This window comes from Lynx canadensis, chromosome C2 (genome assembly GCF_007474595.2).
Source record: "Lynx canadensis isolate LIC74 chromosome C2, mLynCan4.pri.v2, whole genome shotgun sequence".
Lineage (NCBI taxonomy): Eukaryota > Metazoa > Chordata > Mammalia > Carnivora > Felidae > Lynx > Lynx canadensis.
In genome coordinates, this window is record NC_044311.2 from 149,286,193 (window position 1) to 149,313,160 (window position 26,968).

The window sequence follows — 26,968 nt, forward strand, 5'->3', positions numbered from 1 at the left end:
GCTAAGGCCTCCTGGGAGCACGGCCACAATGCCCGTGACGTCCCAAAAGTTCCCACTCCTGAAACTTTCCCCATATTTACCATTTGGGAATTACAGCTTCTCTCTGCAGTTCCTTTGACGAGATGTTGTCTGCCCACACGTGGCAACTTTGAAGTTTAGATCTCCTTGATTTGTTGCCTTCCGCATCATCCTCCCTGTTACGAGGGACCTGCCTCCGACGCTTCTGTGACCCAGCCCTGTCCACTCTCACAGCTGACAGAGTCCTGGATCGGGAGCCGCATTCCGTCACTTTTGCCTAAAAAGTAACCTGATCCCAGGAGCATCAGTTGACCTTTGCCATATTCTGTTGCTCAGAAGCAGGTCAGAGGTGTCGCCCACATTCTAGAAGAGGCAATTACACTGGGTGGGCATATGAGGGCCACCTGAAGGTCTGTCTGCTGCAGGTGCTGAGCAAGAGTCAATAGTCACCTGGAGAAAGGAAATGGAATGACAGGGCAAGGGGGAAGCTGGACGGGCAGTTCAGAGCCAGGATCCTGGCCCTGGGGACGTCTTTAGGCATCGTGCCCTTACATTCTCTCTGCTGTTGCACAGACAGTTGGCTTGTTAGCCTACGAATGTAACAAGGGGCAATGTAGGCACTAGGTCACTTCTGGAGTCACCTCTGAAGACCGGACTATCACACAGGCCCCTAGCTCATGCCCAAGTGACACGATCCCCCAAGCCACATTTTCACTTGCGACTGGGAATTCCGAGACTTACCAGCTGCCTAAAAGGAACATTTTATTTCCAGCAGTTTCAACTCCATGGAGCACTCAGAGGCTGTTGCTGGAGTCATCCCCTCAGCTTTCTTATAATGCAAGATGTCATCACCTCCCCTGAGAACCGACCACTGAGAAATTAATCACCATGATGTTTCATTCTACAGTGAAGATCTTGTTCTCTTTATTTCCTCTTCTTAAGACCCGCCCCTGGAGGGGCACCTGGGTGGCTCAGTCGGTTGAGTGTCTGACTCTTGATTTTGGCTCAGGTCATGATCCCAGAGTGGTGGGATCAAGCCCCGCATCGGGCTCTATGCCGAGCATGTTTAAGATTCTCGATCTCTGCCCCTCCCCTGCTTGCACACACACTCTCTCTCTCTTTCTAAAACAAGGCCTTCCCCTGGAGATCTCAGGGGAAGACTAATTTGTTATTTTCTCCTTCTGTAAAGTGGTGGGAAAACTGCACAGGAGAATATCACAAAGTTCTTCTAGTCCAAGCTCTATCCAGACATGGCGCCCTCCTTGGGGAGACAGTGTTTCCAGTGCGTAACTGCCACAAGTCTGATGCTCTTTGGGGACTTGAATACTACGAATGGCTCTGTGGTAGACTGAAAAATGGCTACAATCCTTCCATCTTTGAGAGAGTCACACCCTTTGCATGTGACTTGGTGATGCCTCCCATCAAGAAATGCACTCTTTCTCCATACTGTGAATTTGGGTCATTGTTCGAACTTAATTAAGGCAAAAGAATGAGGTGGAAGTGACCATCTGATAATCTGGGGCCCAGGCATCAAGAGGCTTTGCATTAATTCCCCCACCTCAGAATCCTGCAAAGAGTAAGCCCAGGCCAGCCTGCTAGAGGATGAGAGACAACATTCAGGAGAAGCTTGCTGTCTGTCTGATGCCATCCTGGACTAGCCAGGTCCCGGCCAACCCAGCCACTGACTATAGACTGAGTAAACCCAGCAGAGACCAGAAAAACTGCCCAGCTGAGAGCCCGGACCAACCCACACACACATGTGTGAAACAAATGGCGGCTGTTTTTATCTATGTCATTTGGGGGTAGTTTGTTATGCAGTAAATGCTAACTGATACAGGCTCCATAGTTTATCAGCAAAAACATCAGGGTTCCCAGTTTGAAAGAACCCACCCGCTGAATCATTCTCAAATAGTCAGCTGGTGGTATCCCTGTTCCATCTGCCACAGGGTCTTTTGGAACCATTTTCGTGGGCCACCAGGATCTAACATTGAAACGAAACAAAAAACCTTGGCGAGGGGAAGGGTTGAGCTGCCGTATGTTTTCCTTTCACAAAAGCCCTTGCAAAGCATATTTCTTTATTTCACCCTTGGATGATTGCCTTCAATTCTTTGTTTCATAAGCTTCTTTCTTCCAAAGAGCCATGACAGCATTGATTTCAACCTATGATTGCTGGTGAAATATTAAACCTTATTGATTTGAAATTCAGGATTAGTTGCAAGTTGGATACTCTGCATATTTTGGAGATGGACAATTTTCTCTCTGCCAGTTTAAAAATAATTGCAGCTCCACAATATGATTTTTCGGCGGGATGTAGCACTTCAAGTCCAATTTCTCATTCTGTCTCCCCCAAAATTTCCTAGCACAGGAAAACCCTAACTATCCTTAGTCAATTTCTCATTAGAAGTATTTTTGAAACTTAGTTCATATGTTTCCCCCAAAACTGATACAAAATTCCTTAGACGTGTCAGTTGCTACTAAAATTAATTATTCAAAATAAATAATGCATCATATTAAAGATTAAAAATGGAAATTACATTTAATATTTTTGATGTCTTGGGGAAATTATCATTAAAGCCCAACTCTACTTACATTAGATAATTTACTATGAATTTTGTATATTATTAGCAAATACTGATTTTTAATAAATAGACATGAGTAAATTTTTTTTAAGTAAACAGAATAGAAACATAGCAGATGAACCTTCAGGCACCATAGTGTGTTGACATCACCTCATTCATCCTATAACATTTGGTCATACATTACTCAGAAATACTACTGAAAATAGTCATTAGCTATTAGAGAATGAAAAGTATGGCCTCAGGAGATGAAAAATACCCACAAAATTTTTTTAATGTTTATTTATTTTTGGGAGAGAGAGACAGTGCACAAGTGGGGAAGGGGCAGAGAGCAAGAGAGACACAGAATCCAAAGCAGGCTCTAGGCTCTGAACTGTCAGCACAGAGCCCTATGCAGGGCTCGAACTCACAAGCTGCAAGATCATGACCTGAGCTGAAGTTGGACACTTCACCAACTGAGCCACCCAGGTGCCCCTTAAAAAAATGTTTTTAATGTTCCCACAAAAAATTTTTTTAAATTGTTTGCAGACTTTCAAAATACCTTCATCATCCAACTGTAAGGTCCCTAATGGCAAGAAGCACATGGTGTTTTAATCCCTAATATGCACCACTCAGCAGAGTGACAGGCATAGAGTAGGTCCTCAAGATACATTAGAGTTGAAAACATTTGGCCAGGAATGGTAGACATCTCTTTAATCTGAGCATCTGAGTTTGGGCATTTAAAAGAAACCTATCTGACAAAGTATATAATCAATATTTCTGATGGGAACTCAGGGTTGCTTTTATATTTTAGTGCCTCATTAAGTTTTTCAACTTTCAAAAATGAATACATCAAGGCTTATTGATACCTTATATATGTGACCATCAATCATCATACAAGACTAGTTTAAATGCTGGGGGCCTGAAATAATCCACGTTCCAACTAATTCATTAAGAAATTCCCAAGGTTGGGTGAAATGAATAAAGGCAGAAATATTTGCTCCCCCGGTTGCACAGCTGTGTAGAGAGCTCTTCTGAACTCACTGACACACTTGGGTCTTCCCCTTTAGGACAAACCAGGCTGGACAGCTGACCACCGTCTCTCCATCTGGTCAGTATGGCCTGTGCCTGGTAGGAACTCTGCCTGACTCCAACACAGTGCGGGATTCTGTAAAAGGAAACTGGAAGGGACACATAGAATCGGGGGGATGCGCAAGGAGCCTGAAAAGACAGGTTCTGGTACAGCCCTGATACCCAAGGGGAAGCCCCGGAACGTTCTCTCAGGCACAGAGGTAAGACGGCACGGCTCCAATAAGCCGTCTGTCTTGAGAGAGCCAGACTTTCAGCTACAACAGGGTCACATGTCCACTTCCCAGGAAGAAGGAGCCCAAGGAAGAAGTCTCAACATGCACAACTCACACTGTCCCTAGATGAAGGTGCTAGAAGAATGAGCCCAAATCATTTGTCGGCAAGGTCAAACAGGTGCTGGCTCCAGGTGCATTCCCGCAGAGGTTGGATGCCGAGACTAATAATGATGTTGCCATTATTATTGTTGACACTGGCAGTGCCTACCATGTACCAGACACCCTTCTATTCTTCTGTGCTTGTTACACTCATTGCAAACCAAAACTCATGAAGTAACTTATTTGCAAATGAGGAAACTCAGGCACAGAGTAACTTGCTCACTGCTGGGGAGCCAAGCTCAGATTCTACTCCATCCAGTTCATCTCTAGAACTTGTTTTGCTAACAGCGGGCCACACCTGTAGGTGCTGGGGAACCTCGGTCTACTGATTTCCCAGCCAACTGAGTAACCCCCTGAAGCTTCAGATGTATCTCCCCTGAGAGATTCTCTCGGAAGAAGACCTCCCATTGGTTAAGGCCAGGAGATAGAGACGCTGTGGGGGCAGAATTCCAAATGGTGTCTGTGATCCCCACCTCTGGAATTGTGCATCATACAACCACCTCCTCTTGACTTATAACTGTATGTATGTATGTGTGTGTGTGTGTGTATACATCATACATATACATATATAACCTGTTACCTAAATATGTATAAGACTCCAGGAGCCAGAGAGAGTCCTGCTGGCCTTAGAGGAGCTTACCTATCATGCAGTGAACTGCCTGTGGACAGCACCATGTCCCAGGGAGCTATGGGCGTCTCTGCAGTTCAGGGTCTCAGACCTATACCAGGATACACTGAATTCCACCAACTACCAGAGAGCTTGGGAGAGGCTCAAGCCTCAGGGAAGGTGGTACCCCAGCCAGTGATGCCTTGAGGATAGCCTAGGAGACCCTGAGCAGAGAACTCGGTAAACTATGTCCAGACTCCTAACCAACAGAAACCATGAGACCACAAGTATGTGTTTGAAGCCACTAAGTTTGGGCAATTTGTAACATAGCCTGGAAACCTAATGTAGACCCCAACAGTAACAGGGACTGCATGAAGCAGGGGTGGCCCCGACAGAAGGACCATTCCTGTGGGGTACTTCCGGAGGAAGGAGGTGTCCACCACAATGGAATGTCCCATCAAGGGGCTCGTTGTGTAGCTAACCGAGCCTTGGTGACTGATCTGATCTGGCCTCCATCATGCTGGGAACCTTGATGACTTTAGCCTTTACACTAGGGATCACTCCAGAAAAATGCACTTGTAGACAACATTGTGCACACCTTGGGCAGGCACTGAGGCCCCTGAAGTGTCCCCCTTGTGTCCTCTGCATTTATACCCAGGAACCCCTGCTCTAGGACACACATTTCTGATGGCACATGCTGTTTCTGGATATAAAGTGGTTCTTGGGGGACAAAAAAAAAACACTTACTTTTTTACAGCATAAGGTACAGATATACATCCAGTACATATACAGATTTACAGACCCTCTGTGGCACTATCATTTGCCGGAAGACAAATAGGAAAACAATATCTTAACAATCTCCACAGGGAGTAGATAATGAAAAGACAAGGTGGGGAAACACTGATCTATGCAATAACAGTTCACAGTCAGAACGCTAATAGTATTCCATGTTTTGTCCCAGCTGCTGGTTACATGGATGTGTTCACTTTGTTTAAAAAAACAAAACAAAACAAAACAAAAAAAACAATCCAGGCGCTGTGGGCTGGAGACCTGCACACCTGACCATACGTACGGAAGACAGACTTCATCAAAAAGCATTTACCGACACCCAGTAAACTACAGTCCGGCATTCTGGCTCCTCTAGCTGAAAATGCTGCCATGTTGGGGTCAAGAGCAAAGACTCCAGGCAAAAGCCTGGGCTCTATCCCAGCTTCCCCCTTTTCTAACCATGTTACTTTGGCAAAATAACCATCCCTGTGAGCCTCAGTGTTTCCATCTGGAAAAATGTGCTTAATAATACAACCTACCTCAAAGGGCTAGGTGAGAGTCACTGAGTGTGTTCCTGAGAAGCACCAAGAAGAGGGTCTGAAACCTGAAAAACATTGGGGCCCCTGGGTGGCTCAGTCGGACAAGCCTCCAACTTTGGCTCAGGTCATGATCTCGCAGTTCGTGAGTTCGAGCCCTGCACCGGGCTGACAGCTCAGAGCCTGGAGCCTGCTTCGGATGCTGTGTCTCCCTCTCTCTGGCCCTCCTCCACTCACACTCTATCTCTCTCTCTCAAGAATAAACAATAAAAAGGTTTTTTTTTTGTTTTTTTTTTTTGCAGTCCTGATTTTATTGTAGCTCTTTCTGCCTTGTCTTTTCTCTCTCAATTTTAAGTTTCTGAAGAACAGGGGGAAAAAAACAATCAAACAAACACACACCAAATGAAAACACCCAACGATTCTTATTCCCCAAGCCCTCCGTGTGGTGCTCAACAGAAGCTAGATGCTTGGAGGGTTGTGGTCAAAGTTGTGGAATCATTTACTTTCTTGTGGCATTTTGATACAGTTGAGAATTATTGATCTTGGTTTCTGGGAACAATATGGTTACATATTAGATACTTTCAGACCAAATTTTGTTTTCTCCTACAAAGATGAGGTAAAGGGTCACAGCTTCCCAGGCCTGACACATAGAATTATCAGTTGGGACCCAGGAGCCCAGCTCTGGTTCCACCTCTGTGGGCCATCATCTGAGGGGTCTTTAAAAATCAATCACCTTGGGGCACCTGGGTGGCTCAGTCAGTTGAGCACCTGACTCGGGTCATGATCTCGCAGTTCGTGAGTTCAAGCCCCACATAAGACTCACCGCTGTCGTACAGAGCCAGCTTGGGATCCTCTGCCCCCCTCTCTCTCTGCCCACCCCCATTTGCACTCTCTCCCATAAATAAATAAAATATTTTTTTTAAATCACCTTGCCCACAAAAGGCTGGGGCTCTCCCATCTGGGCAGGGAGAACGAGTCCCCCTATGGGGTTATAGAGTTCATAGTAACAGCAATAGTGACCTCACCCCTAATGTGTACCAGGCATGAGATGGAGTGCTCTGAAATTACCCATCCCTTCCGTCCTCATGAGGTAGCACTCTCGACATCCCCATTCCGCAGCTGGGGAAACTGAGGCATGCCCCCCCCCCCCGCCCACACTGCTGGTAAGTGGTAGAATCAGCACCTGGCTCCAGAGTCTGTCTTCCTAAACATTACCTGGTACCACCCCATTCAAGTTCATTAAGTTCATTAAGGAATACTTAATGTGCTTCCCCTAGGACTCAATGTGTATCGAACCCAGTGATCACTGGCCTCTGGGACATCACTAAAATAGTCCCTTGGCTAGTCCTTCAAGAAGACAGTCATTGTCTTCTCTTTCCTGAGCCTTTCTGAGTCTTGGTGCCAGCAGCCATCACTCCTCCTTCTGCATGCACTCTAACCCCGGGGCTCGTGTGCTGGTGACAGGGTCTGGAGTTGCTGTCACTTTTTCTGAATCCTCTCCTCTCCCCAAGTACATGATTGGCCTCTGACATCAGAGACGGTATCTTCCTCTATCCTGGCATTTCCCTGCTGGAGCACACAGTCTGGTTCAGCAAATACTGTCACCATCAAAGCATCACACACACGTCGCATCCCATCTAACGTCATCTATTGATTTAGCTGATAGGATGTGGGAAAGGGAGGGAGGCGGCCAGGGCTTCCCAGGACTGGCAGCATGGTGAACCAGGACTGGCACCAGAGGAGGACCACAGCTCCTTGGGGAAGTTAGGACATAACTGGGCCAAGGAGTCAGGACACCCCGGGCTGATTTCTAGAACAGGCTGGAAGAATCAGATACCAAGTTGCCGCAGGAACTTCCTGACGGACCCTTCACCCACAGTCTCGCAAGAACTGCCCTGGAGGGTCAATGCGCCATCCGCAAGGCCATTTCCGTGTTCACCTTTTTGAAATATTAATGGCGCTGGTTGGCCTTTGTTCTGCTGACCATGGACACAGTGCCTGTCCCTCGGGGAGGCAGAGGCACACAGGATGGACTCTGAGCCCGGGATTGAAATTCCATCAAGTCTTTGGGTCAATGGAAATCCTTTACACTGTGACAGTGACATAGGCCCACTCCTTCCTTCACTGAATTCTGGAGGCCTCGAGTGAGATTTGCTCATGGGACAGAATTCAGTTCTAACCCCAAACACTGGGGTGTGGGGACAGAGGCTTGCCAGCAGAATCAAGGGTCTGCAATGAACAGGCCGCTCGCTGCTGGCAGGGGCGGGTACAAGCGTCATGTATGGAGTCCGATGGCTGTCAGCCCTGCACCCTGAGACGAAGCTCACTCCAGGACTCATACCAGGACGGCATACATGCAAAGGGGCTTAGACATCTTGTGGTTCTGATCTGGGGCTCTGTGTCTGCACCAGATTATTAATATCAGAAACGTACCTGAACCACTCAGGGATGTGTCTCTATGTCAGCACTGTCTGGAAACGGCCCTCAGACCCACACGAAACAAGGCTCTCAAGGAGAAAAGAGAGAGGAGGGGAGATGTGTCCCCTAGAGGGGACCTCTAGGTGTGTCCTAGAGGCCACAGAACCCTAATCGTCTAGGAAGAAAAGCTAAGTTGCAAACATAGGGTTAGGAAGCAGGATAAGGCTGCATAAGTGGTGGCAAAAATGCCTAGAAACCCTAGGGAGGGAAAGCAGGCTCTGGGTGCAGAGTTGCAAACTGGTCCGCCTCTCAGTCAGTGCTTTGCTTGCATCCCGCCTGGTGCCCAACTATTGTCTAGTGCAGTGGACTCTGTGGTTAGAGGCCATCTGGTGCAAGTAAAGCTGGCGCGTGCCAATGCCGACACGCGCACTGTGGCGGACGATCCACGTGCCCCGCACTAGCCCCCGCCCCTCCCTCTCAGTGCTCTCCAGCCCAGCTGCCAACTCCCAGCACCTTCACTTACTTGCCCGAAGGCTTTCTCTGGCCACCGGAGTCTGCCCCCCGCCCGTAGACATCACAGGCTGGAATGGGCAGAAAATTAATGCCACCAGGAGCAGTTCTCCCTCAGTGACTGGTGGGTGTCACTAAGTGGGAAAACTCTGATGTGCAACACTGTTTCCTAGAGTTCCCCCAAGGTGTTAGGCCCTCGTTTTCCACAAAAATAACTTGCTGACCTTGAATCCTTTTGTCACAACCTGCTTCTAGGGAAACCTAAACTTGGATGTACATTACACACACACACACACACACACACACACACACACACGCATGCACACACACTACTATTCATAGAAGGGTTTAAATTGTACAACCCTCTGGTTATATTATCTTATTTGTTTCTCACATCAGTGTTGTTAGCATTCTTTCATTTTAGAAATTAGGAAACGGAGTCTAGAGAGGCTGATAGATCACCCAGAGTCAAATATTGCATTCAACAGCACTTCTAGTTGTTTCCAATGCCTTTGGTTTTTCCATGGCACAGTGTTGCCCCAGTGGAGGGGACAACCAAGGACAGACTTCCAAAGAGTTCACTGAGTTCACCAAACCTTTGGGGTGAATCAGTAACCTTTGGGGTGAATCAGTTCCTCCCCATCCCAACAAGCCTTCCCCCATCATCTGTTGGTACATGATACAAACAGTCGTAGGTGTTTAGTAAATACATGGTAGATAGATGATGGATGGGTGGATGGACAGATACATGGGTGGAGGGAGGGATGGCTGGCTGGCTGGCTGGCTGGCTGGCTGGCTTGGATGAATGGGTATATAGCCATTAACAGTCCACAATGAATGCCTGAATCTCTTGCATCCTGAGCAAGAACAAGGGCGGAGTTACAATTAACTAAATGTGATTTGCATACAACCTACTGACTATTTTCTGTCCCTGCACCAACGACATCTGAGAGGATGTCTATGAGAATGTCATCTATTGGGAATATCAGGGGGAAAAGCTTGAGATAAACAAGTTTCAATCATTCACCAGAAGCTGGGATGAAACCAACCTTGCACCGGAAGCAGTGGTTCTTATGCCTAAGTGAGAACAAAAACAGGATTGTTTATCAAGCTTGTTAAAAATGCTGATTTCCTGCTATAAATCCAAGATTCTAAGTTGGTAAGAATCCAGAATCATGTAATATCCTCAGGTAGTTCTGAAGACATCACAGGTTTGCGATGTCCTGGATTAGACTGGAATGAAGGGACGCCCTTCACAGAGACCTAGACCTTTTCTAGGAATTCCTTTAGTCTATTGTCAAGGTTTGCCTTAAAGTGCTAGCTTCACAAATACACACATGACTTGTAAAGGGAGTCAGAAGTGGGATGAAAAAGACAATACTCCCACTCTGGGTACTCACTGCAAGTGGCAGGGAAAAACACAGAATCAAGATCTTGGGGTGGAAGAGGAGATTAGGAACCAGAGACTTCAACCCCAAACCCAGTATATCAATACCCGATAATGTTGCCAACAGAAACTGGTCTATCTTTGGCTTGAACACTTCCTGTAATAGGAGGCATCTACCTCCCGAAATTGTCCATTTATTCCTTTACAGTTTGGCTACAAAGTTCTTAGTGGTTCCAGTTGTGTTTACTGAGACCACAAAAATTAGGTCCAACTGTTGTGCACCATGACAGCTCATGGAATATTTAGGGACAAATGGAATGTCTGCTCTGAGATAAACATCACTTTTCCTCCTTAAGTGTCCATGTGATAGGATATGATAACTTTTAACACCTAGGTGATGCCCTCTGGACCTGCCTTTGAATTCAGCCTTCCCGCTGCTGTGGTCTGATAAGAACAAGGAGAGAGGCTCTATCACACCCTTTATTATGGACACTCTACCTCCATTATTGCCTTCTGAAATCACATTAGCTGATCATAGTAGCCACATCCTATTGAGCCAAAACTCAATTAAAACTCCAAAGTCTTTTTTCACTGGGAACCTCTCTGTGTGTGGCCATTGATCCAGTTATCAGCACCCTCTGAGTAAAGCTATTCAACCACGTTGTGAATCAGAATCTACGCAGCCTGCATTTCCACATCTCTCCATCCGCTCCACACTGGAGGAGGCTTATCGCTTCATCAGACTTTCTCTGTTCACTTGATCTGGGTAGAGTGACCCCAATCAACTGCTCTACCCCTACTCCCTGGAGGCACACCATCATGATACTAGAGGAGACTCTTGGTCTGGGATCTGATCACATCTGCAGAAAGACACGACAGGTAACACTTCATTTCCAAAACATGAGATGAAGTGCTCTTGTCATGAAGAAGTGCTCTTGTCATCTCCATGCTGATGCTGGAGAACAGGATAACCCAGGGTTCTCTCAGAGTATCCAAGGAATGAGGGAGCTTTGTCCAATCTCAGGCTCTGCTATTTTAAGAAAAGAGTTTAATCCATTTTTATTTATTTTAATGGCTGATCATTCATTTGCATCTACTTTCTCTATCACTTCCCCAGCTGTGTTTTTCCTTTCTCCCCTTTCTCCTGCCTTCTGCTCTGTTTTTGTTTCTTTTTACCCTTTTTTCTTTCTGTTCTTTTGGAATTATGTATCCATATTTCTATACTCATATTAATACAGTATTAAGTGAACTGGGCTCTCTTTTTTTTTCAGGTTGTGATGCGAACCAACACCCACAGATAAGGCTCTTACAACTCTTTAATATATCCCCAAATTCTGTCCTTCTATCATACGTCATATTGTTGTCCAGTATTTCAACTCCTTCTCATTGTAAATAGCCTCTCAAATATCATTCATATTATATTTATGATAGATTTGCAACCTACCAGAATCTGTTTTTACCAGATTCTTAACTTGCCCTTGCTTCTTGCTGCCTACAGATTCTTTATGGCTTCTTTTCTTGTTTTCAGTACTGCATTGTTTTATTTTCTCTTTCAGATAGCAAGTTTCTTAGTCTTTTTGTGTCTGAAAATACCTTTCTTTACTTTACTTCCACTCATTTATACAGCAAGGAGTGAAACCATTATGTTAAAAGAGGTTTTTTTTTCCTTTTGCAAGTTTTTATTTAAATTCCAGTTAACATACAGTGTAATATTAGTTTCAGGTGTAGAGTTCAGTGATGCATCACTTACATGCAACACCCAGTACTCATCACAACAAATGCCTTCCTTAACGTCCATCACCCATTTAGCCCATCCCCACCCACCTCCCCTCCAATAACCCTCAGTTTGTTCTCTATAGTTAAGAGACTGTTTCCTGGTTTGCCTCTCTTTTTTTCCCATATGTTCATCTGTTGTGTTTTCTTAAATTTCACATATGAGTGAAATCATATGGTATTTGTCATTCTCTGACTTATTTCACTTAGCATAATATTCTCTAGGTGGATCCACACTGTTACTGAAATGCTAAAATGGCAAGATTTCATTCTTTTCTTTGGCTGAACAATATTCCATTATATATCTATACCACATATTCTTTTTCCATTTATCATTCGATGGACATTTGGGCTCTTTCCATAATTTGGCTATTGTTGATAAGGCTGCTGTAAAGACCAGGGTGCACATAGCCCTTTGAATCAGTTTTTTTGTATCCTTTGGGTAAATACCTAGTAGTGCAATTGCTAGAACATAAGGTTGTTTTGTTTTTAACGAATCTCCATACCATTTTCCAGAGTGGCTGCACCAGTTTGCATTCCCACCACCAGTGCAGGAGGGTTCCCCTTACTCCACATTCTGGCCGACATCTGTTGTTTGCTGTGTTGTTAATTTTAGCCATTCTGACAAGCACGAGGTAGTATCTCATTGTAATTTTGATTTGTATTTCCCTGATGATAAGAGATGCTGAGCATCTTTTCATGTGTTTGTTGGCCATCTGGACGTCTTCTTGGGAAAACGTCTATTGATGTCTTCTGCCCATTTTGAACTGGATTATTTGGTTTTGGTGTATTCAGTCTTATAAGCTCTTTCTATATTTGGGATACTAACCCTTTACCAGATGTGTCCTTTGCAAATATCTTCTCCCATTCTGAAGGTTGCTTTGTAGTTTTGTTGATGGTTTCTTTTGCTGTACAGAGGTTTTGAAATTGATGAAATCCCAATCATTTATTTTCGCTTTTGTTTCCCTTACCTCAGGAGTATATCTAGCAAAAAGTTGCTACAGCTGATATTGAAGAGGTTTTTGCCTGTGTTCTCCTCTAGGATTTTGATGGTTTCCTGTATCACATTTAGATCTTTCATCCATTTTGAATTTATTTTTGGCTGTCATGTGAGAAAGTGGTCCAGTTTCATTTTCTTACGTGTAGCTGTCCAGTTTTCCCAACATCATTTGTTAAAGAGGCTGTCTTTTTCCCATTGGAGAGTCTTTCCTGCTTTACATCAAGAGAGTCTGGGGGGTAATGAGAAAAGAGGAAATGGGGAGGAGGACCCTGAGGATGCTGGCAACATTCCAGGCTTGTAGCTGCTTGGAAAGCTCCCTCCCCTCTGAACAATCATTGAACTGAGTAGAGCTGGAAGCGGATAGTTACCTATCCTTACCAGTCAGGACACAGCACTGGGTCATCTTCAGACGTGTGTGGTTGCCAGTGAAAAGTCTGCAGTCAGTCAGACTGCTGCCCCATTTTAGGGTGTGCATTATGAAGACTTTCACATCATCTTCCACATCCTCAAGTTTCACCACAGTGCGTTACATGTGGATTTATGTTATGTGGCCTCCCCAAGGCTTAAGATGCTATTGCAAACTGGTCTAATAGTTATCAGTTACGGAAAATTCTCCACCAATAGTTCTCTCACTGTTGTCTCTCCCCATTCTTTCTCTAATTGCCTTCTGGAATTCCGATTAGCTCTATTTGGAGCTTCTCATTTTGTGTTTATTGTCTCGATTTCTGCTTCACAGTTGCCGTCTCTTTGAGCTATATTCTGAGCATTTTTTCCATCTTGATCTTCAAAAAGACGTATTCCTTCAGTTTTATTAGCAGACTATTTAGGTTTTTTTTTTTTTCTCAAACCCACCTGCTTTTCTTGCATCGTGCATTATAAAATTGGTTCCTCACTTTTATCTTTGAGCATCAAAATCATGCTTATTTTCAAATTCTTTGGACATTTGTCTGTGCTTTTCTTTGTGAGTGCTTCCATTAGCTGCATCTGTTGGCCCTCACTCCAAGCATAAATGTCTCTGTGTGTTCTGTAATCTTTTTAGGTGCTCAAGGGAAATCAGAACACACAAGCCTGCATGGTGTGTCTGATGGAAGCTTGTCTTTGGCATATGTTGGCCCCTAAAGGAATGCCACCCGTGTGCCCCCAGTCATGGAGGTGAAAATTTGGCTCTTACAGACCCTGAGGAGTTCCAGATTGCTTTTTATATTTGTTTCTGTGCTAGACTTGTTTTTTTATCATTTATTTTTTTTCTAAGTGTAATTCATTGTCAAATTAGCTAACATACAGTACATACAGTGTGCTCTTGGTTTTAGCGGTAGATTCCCATGAATCTTCTCTGTATTTAAGAGTCTCTTATGGTTTGCCTCCCTCTCTGTTTGAAACTATTTCTTCCCCTTCCCTTCCCCCATGGTCTTCTGTTAAGTTTCTCAAGTTCCACATATAGGTGAAAACATACGATACCTGTCTTTCTATGATGACTTATTTCACTTCGCATAATACCCTCCGGTTCCATCCACATTTTTGCAAATGGCAAGATTTCATTCTTTCTCATTGCCAAGTAGTATTCCATTGTATATATAAACCACATCTTCCTTATCCATTCATCCGTTGATGGACATTTGGGCTTTTTCCATAATTTGGCTATTGTTGATAGCACTGCTATAAACACATCTCCGAAGGCAAGGGAAATAAAAGTGAAAAATGAACACTGGGACCTCATCAAGATAAAAAGCTGCTGCACATCAAAGGAAACAATCAACAAAACTAAAAGGCAACCGACAGATTGGGAGAAGATATTTTCAAATGACGTACCAGACAAAGGGTTAGTATCCAAAATCTATAAAGAACTTACAAAACTCAACACCCAAAAAACAAATAGTCCAGTGAAGAAATGGGCAGAAGACATGAATAGACACTTTTCCAAAGAAGACATCCAGATGGCCAACAGACACATGAAAAGATGCTCAACATCATTCATCATCAGGGGAAGACAAATCAAAACCACAAGCAGATACCACCTCGCACTGGTCACAGTTGCTAAAATTAACAACTCAGGAAACAACAGATATTGGCGAGGATGTGGAGAAATGGGAACCGTCTTGCACTGTTGGTGGGAATGCAAACTGGTGCAGCCGCTCTGGAAAACAATGTGGAGGTTCCTCAAAAAATTAAAAATAGAATTACCCTATGACCCAGCAATAACACTACCAGGAATTTATCCAAAGAATACAGGGGCGCTGATTCATAGACTTGTTTTTAACGGGATTTCTTGGCTTGAGATCTGCTGTGTACATTTAGTCTCACACTCGCTGTGTCAGCTTGTACTTTCTGATTTCCCTCAAGCAACTCTTTCTACCCAAGGTCCAGAATATAAAGTCCATATCTGGGACTGGTGGTTGGAGCTTTTAATCCCTATTTCAATGACAGGACAGTCCTTGTCACTTGGAGTTCAGTCTCATCTCATCCACCAAGGATGTTGACGCCTGAACTCACTCGCAGTACACTACTACAACCCAGGCTCATGGTAGTGACCCACATCCAGAGTCTCCAGGCCACCTTCTGCTCCAACGCTGGCTTCCTGTTTCTTGCACCTGGAGATCTCCCTTTCCAGCTTTTGAATTCACCTATGGATTTTCATGTTGTTGTTATTTTTGGAGTAGAAGTGGGGGACTTTCACGATTACCTCATTTGACTATCTTGACCGGAAGTTTAAAGGACCTTTGCTACTCTAGAGGAATTACCTCGTGGGTAATGCCCCTAACTGGATGCCTTTCCAGCCATTCACCTCTACATCTGAGTCCTACAAGAGCAAGCAAATGCCTTTATAGCAAGACAAAAAAAAATCCCTACACATTTTCTCTTCTGAAAGAGAAAGCATGATGTGCATTAATGAGTTTTAATATGCTCAGTGAACACTCATCTTGGTATATTTGCTGTACTCAACAAATATAAGATGTTAGTGAAGCAAAAGGGAGGTTTCTACCTCTGTGTTCCTGTCTCAGAAGTGAAAGGACACATAAGAAGCATCGTTTATCTTGAAAATATAATTTTGACAAGAAGATTCTTTCTTTGCAACTCTTCCTCACCCCAACCCTGGTTGGAAACTCTGAGCTGTTTCACGTATATGCAAAGCTGAATGAGCCTGAAGCAGAGCCGTTCAATAACATATAATAGAAATGTTAACTGCAGTATTGATTTTTTATTATGTTTGTATTGCCTGTTTAATTTTATTTCCCTTGCAGGAAATTTTTTAATCAAAAATCCAGTTATCGAAAAGCCCCATAAGCCAACTGATAGTAGCAAGATGCGAGGAAACACAGGCACTAAATCACTCCTGGTTATTCCCTCGTCCACCTTCACCCACCCCCAGTGAGAGTTCAAAACCAAAAGCTCCTCCATTTCCAACTGAGAGTAAATGCGTGTGACCTTCAGTTCCACAGAGGTTAACCTACTCTGATTAACTTTTCCATGTTATTCCATTAAATAAAAACAGTTTTGACACCCAGAGACTAAAGCATCCTAGAGATAATACAATAACCCTATGCAATCATTTCAAATTGGATTGTAATAATTCATTTAGGTGACCATACATATTTGTTATATGTAATATGAAACATCGCAAAATGAAATCAATAGAAATGTTTCTTGTTAATGAAGATATACTGGGCTGTTATGTGTGGGTTGCGGACTCAATACCACAGAAATCTTATTTGTATTATAAATTTCAGGGTATCCTGAGAGTTACAAATGAAGATAGCATTTCTTAAAGAAGCGATGGCTGGTCATTTAGAAAATTATATCATAAATTTATGTCGTTTCTTGGTCTTTCAAGGTCTTTGCACATAGTCTTATAATTTGGGCAAAAATTCTGAGTTATTACACTCAACTATCTAAAAATGAACTTTTATCCAAATTTCCATTTTAAAATTACAGAATTCAAAATAATTTACCTTTGCTAAGTCCTAAAGGAGTCACCCCAGAATATTTCAATACACAATTTAGGGTATAAACAATGAAGATAATAGAGGTAGAAATAGATAGATAGGTATAGGTATAGATATATAACTATATACACACATCAACCAATGTGACTGCATGGAATTTTGCTGAAATGCTACCCTTAACTTCACGTATGACATACAATGTGGTATGGTGTAGTATAATAGATTCTATATATTTATTTATACATATACCTAAATATGATTGTTTTAATTTTATGTTATTTAAACTCACATAGTGTTTTTAAATGCTCATTTTAATAGAAAGTTCTGCATTTTGGACATTATAGTGACATCTCAGATGTAAAATCAGCTATACAAAATTAGTAAGGTCATGAATTATGATTCCATTTACACTCCTCTTTTCAAAGCTCATATGCTTTACCGCTAGTGAGACTTTCACCGTGAAGAAGGCTCATAAGAATGACACCTGTGCCTAGTGACAGAAGAGGGTCATAAAATGCAAAGAGTTCTTCACAACAAAGAAACGGTCATCCTAGGTAAAACATGTTTAAAACAGATTCATAACAAATCCTTATTTCTCCATCTTTTCACCGGTGCCCCTCTCGCTCCCTTGTCTGCAAGCCTCAACTTTAGAGGAAAATGATGCCAAAAACGCAGTTCCCCTAACCTGCTTTCACTAATTCACAATTCTCACCCGAAATCTGGATCTATCTGCTTCCTGTGTGCCCCATGAGCCTACTGGATTTGGTAGAATCCATTTCCACCCCCCTCAAGGGGCTGTCTAAATGGACAAGGGCAGGGCTTGGCTGTGCCTTGGCTTTGCTTTCCCAGTCTCCGAAGTATCTGGAGTCTTGAGCCTGCAAGCTATGTTGCCCCCTAACTCACCCCTGCACCGTTTCCACCCTCCCTCCCCTCCCCACATTCACTGGAGACTTTGGTTGCTATGTTTGACTTTTTAAAGGGTCCATATGCACACCTCAGTTCCTTGAGCTTCTCCAGGCTCTTCCCCACATCACACCTGGGGCTTTCCTCACAAGGTACCACTCTGCCTCTGAAATCAGCAACTCTGGGATTCTGTGCTTATGTCCTCTGCTCCCCTGAGCTCACCTGCTCTGCCAGTCCAGTATCTCCAGTTCTTCAGGGGCTTTACATTTGCATCATCACGGGTGTCTAGACTGTCTCCCTTCTAACTCTGCCCTCATCCTGGTCATATCCTAGCTCTGCCCACCTACACTCCAATTGCCTCTCTAGCTACTTATTTCATTCCTTCTCTTCCAAGTGAGATTTCTTGAAGGAATAGCTTACACCTCGCTCTGCTTCCACTCCTCCTTCTCATTCCCCGATCCCACTACCAACACTCATGACACTGCTCGGGCTGAAGTCCCTAATGCCCCATTAACTTCCAAATACAGCTGAATTATTTCCATCTTTATTTATCTCTATCCTCTGTGGCCAGGAGCTGCCATTTTCCCAACCTTCTCATTCTGTGAACTCATGAATTCCCAGACCCATAGTTACTGCATCTTTATCCATGAAAGTCCTTCTTCCTCCGTCTGTTCTTTTTTATAATTTTAAATTTTATTTTTTCAACAATGAACTCTTTCAAACACTCATAAAAGTGCAGAGTCTAGCAGGCTCATCTTGGAATCTCTTACTTTCCCACACTCTATGCTTGATCTCGGTGGTTTCATCCATTATTCTATGCTCCCTTCCCCCTTAACAGTGTTAACTGTAAAATCTTTTCCACGATTTTGTCCCGCTCTGTGGGCCTGTCTGCTCCCACCTCCAGCCATCCCCACCCGGATGCCCTCCAGGCAACTCAACCACGCTGACCTCTCAGCCACCCACCAGTCTGTTCTCCTTCACTGTTTGTATTGGTGATTCTCTGTCTTGCCAACTAAGCTGGACACACAGTCATGCTTCTGGCAAAGTTCTGCGACCACAGCTCACAAATATCTTTACACTCTATCCCTCCTCCAATGCCCCACACACGGCTTTCATCCAGGCTCTTGCATTTCTCACTGGATTTGGTGTAACCATTTCCTCATAGGCCTGGATCCTCAGTCTTGGCCCACTCCCTCACAGTCCAGTCTCCATCCATCTCTACACACATTTTTTTAATACAATAAAAATCCCGTTGTGCCACCTCCCTACTTAGAAGGCATTGGGGTCATTCCTTGAACTGACCATAAGGTCCAGGCTGTAACATAGATACCAATTCCTCCTGAGGGGTCCCCGCCCTCCAGGTCTTGGGTCCAGTACAACACTGCCCCTCTGTGAATACCTCTAACGCTGCTCTGATCACATTGCTGCTACCATTTGTGTGTTTCTCTCCCTGACCCATCTGTGTGTGCCCAGGAAGCAGAGACTTGGATCTCTGCATAACCAGGATTTAGCGCATTTCCTGGCATCGGGTGAGAGCTCCATAAGCACCCAACACATCCTGACTCAAGAGCTTGTTCATATGCCCACAGATGGTGTGCTGGAATTTAATAGAAAATCAATAAAACAGCTAAGGATTGTTAGAACCCCACTAAGGGCACACTGTTCAGTATAAACTAAACAAATCTTCCTATTCAAAAGCTACCATTTCAATTGCTTTAAAGCAAGTCATGTGCAGCTAGCATTATAAATTACTCCCAAGCCCTCAAAAGCTATTACTTAGGAAAGCCATAAGCATATAATCAAATGCTCACTTAAAAGGTTGAACCCTTGTCTTGTCACAGAAAACTGGAGGCTGATAGCTATGCATGAGGTGACCCACAGATGACAGACCTTTATCCCAAGGCATGACTCTGGAATTGTTTGCATTGTGAAGCCATGTAATGACAGACAGGAACTGGGGCTGGGCTGTTAATTTATTTTTTAAGTTTGTATATTTATTTAGAGAGACAGAGAGAGAATACAAGCAGGGGAGGGCAGAGAGAGGGAGAGAGAGAATCCCAAGCAGGCTCCATGCTGTCAGCACAGAGCCCAAAGCAGGGGCTCGATCTCATGAACTGTGAGATCCTGACCTGAGCCCCAATCAAGATTTGGACACTTAACTGACTGAGCCACCTAGGCATCCCAGGCCTGGCTTTTTAGATGTGTGTATGGTGGGGGGCGGGGGGTGGGGGAGCAGAGAACAGGATCTAAGTCAAGGAGTCCCCACCCCAAGTGTTTGAGAATTGGGGTCACCTGAGCCCCAGAGTTCAGGGAGGCTAAGAATCCTCCTCCACCATATCATGGAATATATAATCAAGCTAATCAAGCTGATAATGTATTGAAAGTGAATAAGTTAATATGAATTCTCCAGAGATGGAGCCCCACGTGATTTGGTTATTCTCTTTCTTCCCCCAGATCCATTCTCTGCCCTTTGCTCCCCTGTTTGGCACCCAAGTGGCCCACCCACCAAACACTTCCAGTGATTCTCCTTGTCCTGTGATTGCCGCTTGGGCTCTGACAATGACAGGTCCTGGCAGGAGACCGGGGTTGGAGGAGACAAAGGCCAGGGCCCTTGTTCTCTCCACGCCTTGTCTGCCAACCCTCAGTCTTGCCGATGGCTGCACTCCTCTGCCCGTGGCCCCAGCCTCGGTCAGGGGAGCATCCCCCACAGATCTCATTCTCTGCCCTGCACCTCCCAAGCCTACAGGCACTAACAGAGTCCCACTGATGCTTACCCCTGGGTGCACCACGCTTCTTGATTCCTTTTCCCTTTACCTCTGAAAGGGTCTCTTCAGTGAACCCCTGGAGTGTGCTATCGGTTTCCTGCCAGGAACCTGATGGGGAAGACCTCCTTGATGTCACCAGGAGCCTGACTCCACAGCCGCACAATCTTCCGGACAGTCATACTTGGCACTTGTGCTCACTGAGCAGACAGATCTCTCTGGGGGTCGACCCTGATGTCCAAACCCTTCCTCCACTGTATCAGTCAGGTTTCTCCAGGGAAACAGAGCCAACAGGATATATTTGAAAGAATTGGCTTATACAATTGTTGGGACTGGCAAGGCTGAAATCCATAGGACCAGCTGGCAGGCAAGAGATTCAGGTCAGAGTTGGCATTGCCATTTCAATTTTCCTACATTTCAGTCCAGAAACAGGATTGCTTCTTCTCTGGGGAGCGTCAGTCTTTGTTCTGAAGGCCTTTGACTGATTGGATGAAGCCCATCCATGTTACAGAGAGTAATACGCTTCGTTGAAGTCAACCGATTTTAGGCACTGTCCACATCTGAAAATATATTCACAGCCATATCAAGCTAGGGTGCGACCAAACACCTGTGCACCAGAGTCAAGCCAGATGACACATAAAATCAACCATCACACCCATCTACCACATAGATTCCGTTTACTTTGGGTAAGGAGGTTCCTCTTTACCTCAGAAGCGAACAAGGGCTTAGAACAATGTGTACTCACTTCTATTCTCTGCCCCAGGAGATGAGGCAAAGAAGCACCTGGAGAGATAACAAAGACTGGGGTGCCTGGGTGGCTCAGTGGGTTAAGCATCCAACTTTGGTTCAGGTCATGAGCTCACTATTCCTGGGCCCAAGCCCCACATCGGGCTCCACACTGTCAGTGCGGAGCCTGCTTGGGATTCTCCCCCTCTCCTTGTCTCTCTCTCTGCCCCTCCCCTACTTTCTCGTGCGCGCTCTCTCTCTCTCAAAATAAATAAATAAACTTTAAAAAAAAGGAAGAAGCAACACAAACAAACACCTTCATGCTACTGGAGGACACCATCCAAAAACTCGTCAGGCTCTGCACGAAGTACAACCCTGCTACTAGCCTTTATTAACACCAATTGGCTTGTGCTTGAAACTGCCCCAGAAATTTAGAAATATTGACATTAGGGTTAGAAGGAATTTGAACTCTGACCCAGGAGATCAAAGCCTGACAGCTCAGTATGCTAAACTATATTAAAATGTATGACTGAAAGAAGAGGTCCATATTTATTTTTCCTGTTTGTAAAGAGCCTGCACTAAATGATAGTGAGAGACAAGCAGCCTGAGAAGGTACGTATTTCCTAAGTATTCCAGAGCTTGTGGTCATACGAGGAGGCTGTCTATAGAAAGGGAAAATGTAAAAGTCTTCTAGAAAGAATACTGAGACATTTGCTTATTTGAAAATCAAGAAGGTATTTATGAATTACTAATGCCTGAAAAACCACATGACTGTCACAATGGACCTGACCTGAATCTCTTCTATTTATTTATTTTTTTAACATTTATTTATTTTTGAGACAGAGAGAGACAGAGCATGAACAGGGGAGGGGCAGAGAGAGAGGGAGACACAGAATCGGAAGCAGGCTCCAGGCTCTGAGCCATCAGCCCAGAGCCTGACGCGGGGCTCGAACTCACGGACCGCGAGATCGTGACCTGAGCTGAAGTCGGACGCTCAACCGACTGCGCCACCCAGGCGCCCCCTGAATCTCTTTTAAATATAACACAATACAACCCCAACTTTCTCTTAGCCTGTGTGCCATGGAAGGTGCCAGTGGGAGACTGAGGAAAGGTTGTTTGGGAGCCAGTCCAGGGTACTTATTCCTTCCACGTTGTAGTTTTGCAATAGCTGCACCCCTCCACCTGTAGCTACAACACCTGTCAGGGGCGTCTCATCCCCTATGTTCTTCGTCCCCCACCCCCTGAACACCTAAGGGAGGCGCAGACCTCCTGCCAAATGCCTCTCCATGCCTCCTTGCCACCAACAGAATCTAAGAGAAACAAAATGTCAAGAATGGGAAAACACATAAGCCCTAAGAGAAATGTCAGCGCTGTTTATCTCAGAATTCCTTCTGTCTTCCTCCAACATGAGTCCTTTTTCTAGAACAAGCTCAGCAAGTTGCTAGTCACTCTTTGATTATGTCCCTTTCTGAACATCTATGACAATTCCCTTTACATTTGCTCTTCTACCTACCTCATTCTGCCCGTCTCTGTGACTATCTCTCTCTGTCTCTCTCTGCCCCCTCCTTTTCAGTAGTCACAGACTTAAGTCCAAGACCCAGATTTTCTCATTCATGTACCACAGCAGAAGACTTTTTTGTATGCGAAACAAACATGAAGGGAGTGCCAGATATACTAAATAGAAGTCATTTGCTTTATACTATGATTTCTTAAACTAAATAGATCTCAAAGCTTTCTTCTAGAGTATTGATGCTTCCCTTTCTCTGTTGAACATTTTCTTTGATCATTAAGTGCCTTTGCATGGCTTTAGCTGGCACCGTCTTTAACTATGGCCTCACACTACCAGGCGAAGTGAGGACGCATGCACCTAGAGCATCTGAGCCACTATGAGAACAGGATGAATTTTTCTTTCTTTTCTTTGTGAAATCTCTACAGCTACTTGGTAGATTGGAGCCAACAGAGGCCAGATTCTGGAAACAGAAAGCAAAATGCTTGAAAAGAAAAGAAGAGAAAAGAAAAGAAAAGGCCTCAGAATATGTACTTTCTTTTCTCTTGATACAGAGGTGACATCCACCTGAGACCACCAAGTAATGCCTCTTCTGGAAAATGCTCATCCATCATTGTCCATTGTCCATTGTCCATCACTGATGGACCGGTGGGGACAGCACACCTACCGGATTGCACCAGTGTCAATTTCCTGGTGGTGATACTTTTACAGTCGTTATGCAAGATGTTATCACTGGGGACAACTGGGTAAAGGGGATACTGGATCTCTATTATTTCTTACAACTGCCTATGACTTAACAATGATCTCAAAAGAACAAGTTTAATATCAATATAAAAAAATAGAATCTAAAAGGTAAACATGGCAAGGGGGAAAGTGGGCAGTAAAATGGTAAGTCCAAGGGTAATTAAAAAGCAGAGAAACACAAGCCCACACCCTCTGCAGCTGTGAGCAGTGGTCTTACACTTTCATCTAAGTTTCCTACTGGCCACAGAGGGAATCAGTTGCAAGGCTCATGGTATCCATAGATTTTTTTTTTTTAAGTGGGGAGGAGAGACTGAAGTTCTGATATTGCAACCTGGGAGGAGTTTATTCCTTGAATCCCTACAGACATGTTGTATTGCACCCAACAACACATCTACGAGAGATAAAACAGAAAAATCCATTAAGACTGTCTTGTAACTCCTTGTACATTTCAGAAAAACAAAAATTCTCAGGGGCCAATAAATTTCACCCACAAGTAATGAAAGGAAGCATGGTGATGTCATGTGACCACCTTTCTGCTATCATTATTCACAATTATTGAATTACATTTTCATCCCGACACCACGAAATATCTGTTCTTCAGAAACAACGGGCAAAGGTGAGGCTTCAATACATTTTCTAGAATCTTTCTTTTAAGCAAAACCCAACTGCTTGCCAGGTATTGCCTGTCCTCCCCCACTCTCCCCATCCTCAGCACCAGATCCTGGCTGTGTGGCTCCAAACACAACTCACACAGAAACTGGTCACAGCACTGCAGGTCCCTGGCTGAGGAGACACTAAAGCCATTGTTGGTACTGAGATTCCTGCAAAGCTCTGTCTCCCATGTGAACAAAAGCAGAACTGGGAAGTTTTTTAAATAGTCCTTGGGCAGACGTTTCCATGCTGGTTGCTACTGCACTTCAGACAGACACCAACCCAGCTCGTCTTCTTAAGCGCACGACGGAGAAATGAAAGTTGAAGAAATACCTAAGTGACTCTATTAAGCTCAAACTCTACTGGTTGGTAGGGATCCAAAAGCAAAGAATCAAACTTGTGGCCTCTAAATTCCTGAAGCTGATTATCTGTCCAATACCAAGCATCAAAAAAGATCCTGGAGAAGCCACACTGAATCAAATGGAAAACAAAACACTGTAGACTCACGATGCAAATGCTAGGTTTGAAGGAGCGACCTGAGAAATGAAACCAGGAAGTGATCTTTCAATGGGGTCTTGGAAAGAGAGGAATTATACAGACTGCCGTAAAAAAGAAGGTGCTCCTCACATGAAGTATATCAAGGACAGAAACTTGAAGGTGGGGTTTGCAGCTCATCCTCGGGGAACATCGAGCAGATAGACTTTGTTGGTGAAATAGGGTGGAAAGTCATGGGGGAGAGACAGCAGGAGAGAGGACCAGCTAATACAAGTCTCTGGATACTACACTACGGCATTTAGAGGTCTCACAAAGAATGAGATCAGTATGTACACGCTAGCAACAAAAAGTAGAAACAAAGGAATGGCTTGTGCATCAGAGGTACTCTGCCTAAATTATTTTTGATCTATTGGCACATCTTTTTATGATCTACTAAAAAATTTAATTTTTCATTCATCTATTGTATTCAACAAGCACAAGTTGCAAGCCCAGATTATTAATGATGTCAGATCTTGTATTACTAAAACAAATGCATAAAGGTTCCATTTCTGATGACAAAAAGAGGGTCATTTGTTTCAATCATGGAGGACAATCTTATTAAACATTGCCAACTTACTGCCAAGCTGGCTGGTCACCAATGCGCAGCCACAGAGCAAATGGAATGTAGAAGACTGTCAATCTTCAGACAGTGTCACTGCCCCCAAAATAATAAACTTAGGAGGAGACAAATCTGTTGTGACTTGGACACTTTTACTTCTTAATTCTGGAGTCTTTCAAGTTTGGCATTTCCATAATCCTTTCATGTAGCAACTAAGCTGTTTGGCAAATGCTAGTGAGGATGGGCTAAAAGGGTCTTATCCTCTATAAACCTCGTACATAACTCGGATAAACTGACTTACCCTTTCAGGAAAGTAATTTAGAAAAATAAAAAGCCTCTAAAAAGTGTTTATATCCTTTGACCAAATAATCTTACTTCTCAGTCTAGGGAAATTATCCAGAATGCAGAAAAGGCTTTGCACTCAAGAATGTCCATTACTGTGTTGCTTCTAATGGCCAAAAACAATAAAGCCCACCAATTTTCTGATTTAATAAATTATGGCCCAGCCACAGAAAGAAGTGCTTATGGAATGTTACATGTATATTATACTGTATGCACTATGCTTCCAAATATATAAACACGGTTCCCAGAAAGTATATGAACAAGGTTCCCAAAACAAAGACTAAAAGACAATGGCACCAAAATTTGACAGTAGTTTTGTGGGTGTTGAGACATGATGTATCTGTTCATTTTCTTCTATATTCTTTACCGTATTTTTAAAACTGTTTCAACAACCATGTATTGCCTTTAAATCCAGAGTGCCTGTTGGTGGGAATGCAAACTGGTGCAGCCACTCTGGAAAACAGTGTGGAGGTTCCTCAAAAAAATTAAAAATAGATCTACCCTATGACCCAGCGATAGCACTGCTAGGAATTTACCTGAGGGATACAAGAGGGCTGATGCATAGGGGCACTTGGACCCCAATGTTGATAGCAGCACTCTCAACAATAGCCAAATGATGGAAAGAGCCTAAATGTCCATCAACTGATGAATGGATAAAGAAATTGTGGTTTATATACACAATGGAATACTACGTGGCAATGAGAAAGAATGAAATCATGCCATTTGCAGCAACATGGATGGAACTGGAGAGTGTTATGCTAAGTGAAATAAGTCATACAGAGAAAGACAGATACCATATGTTTTCACTCTTATGTGGATCCTGAGAAACTTACCAGAAGACCATGGGGGAGGGGAAGGAAAAAAAAAGTTAGAGAGGCAGAGAGCCAAACCATAAGAGACTCTTAAAAACTGAGAATAAACTGAGGGTTGTTGGGGGGTGGGAGGGAGGGGAGGATGGGTGATGGGCATGGAAGAGGGCACCTGTTGGGATGAGCACTGGGTGTTGTATGGAAACCAATTTGACAATAAATTTAATATTTAAAAAAATAATAAAAAGATCAATCAATCAATCCAGGGTGCCTGTGTGGCTCAGTTGGTTGAGTGTCCAACTTCAGCTCAGGTCATGATCTCATGGCTCTTGAGTTCGACCTCTGTGTTGGGCTCTGTGCTGACAGCTCAGAGCCTCCCTGTTTCAGATTCTGTGTCTCCCTCTCTCTCTCTCTGCCCTCCGCAGCTTGCTCGTGCACTCTCTCAAAAATATTTT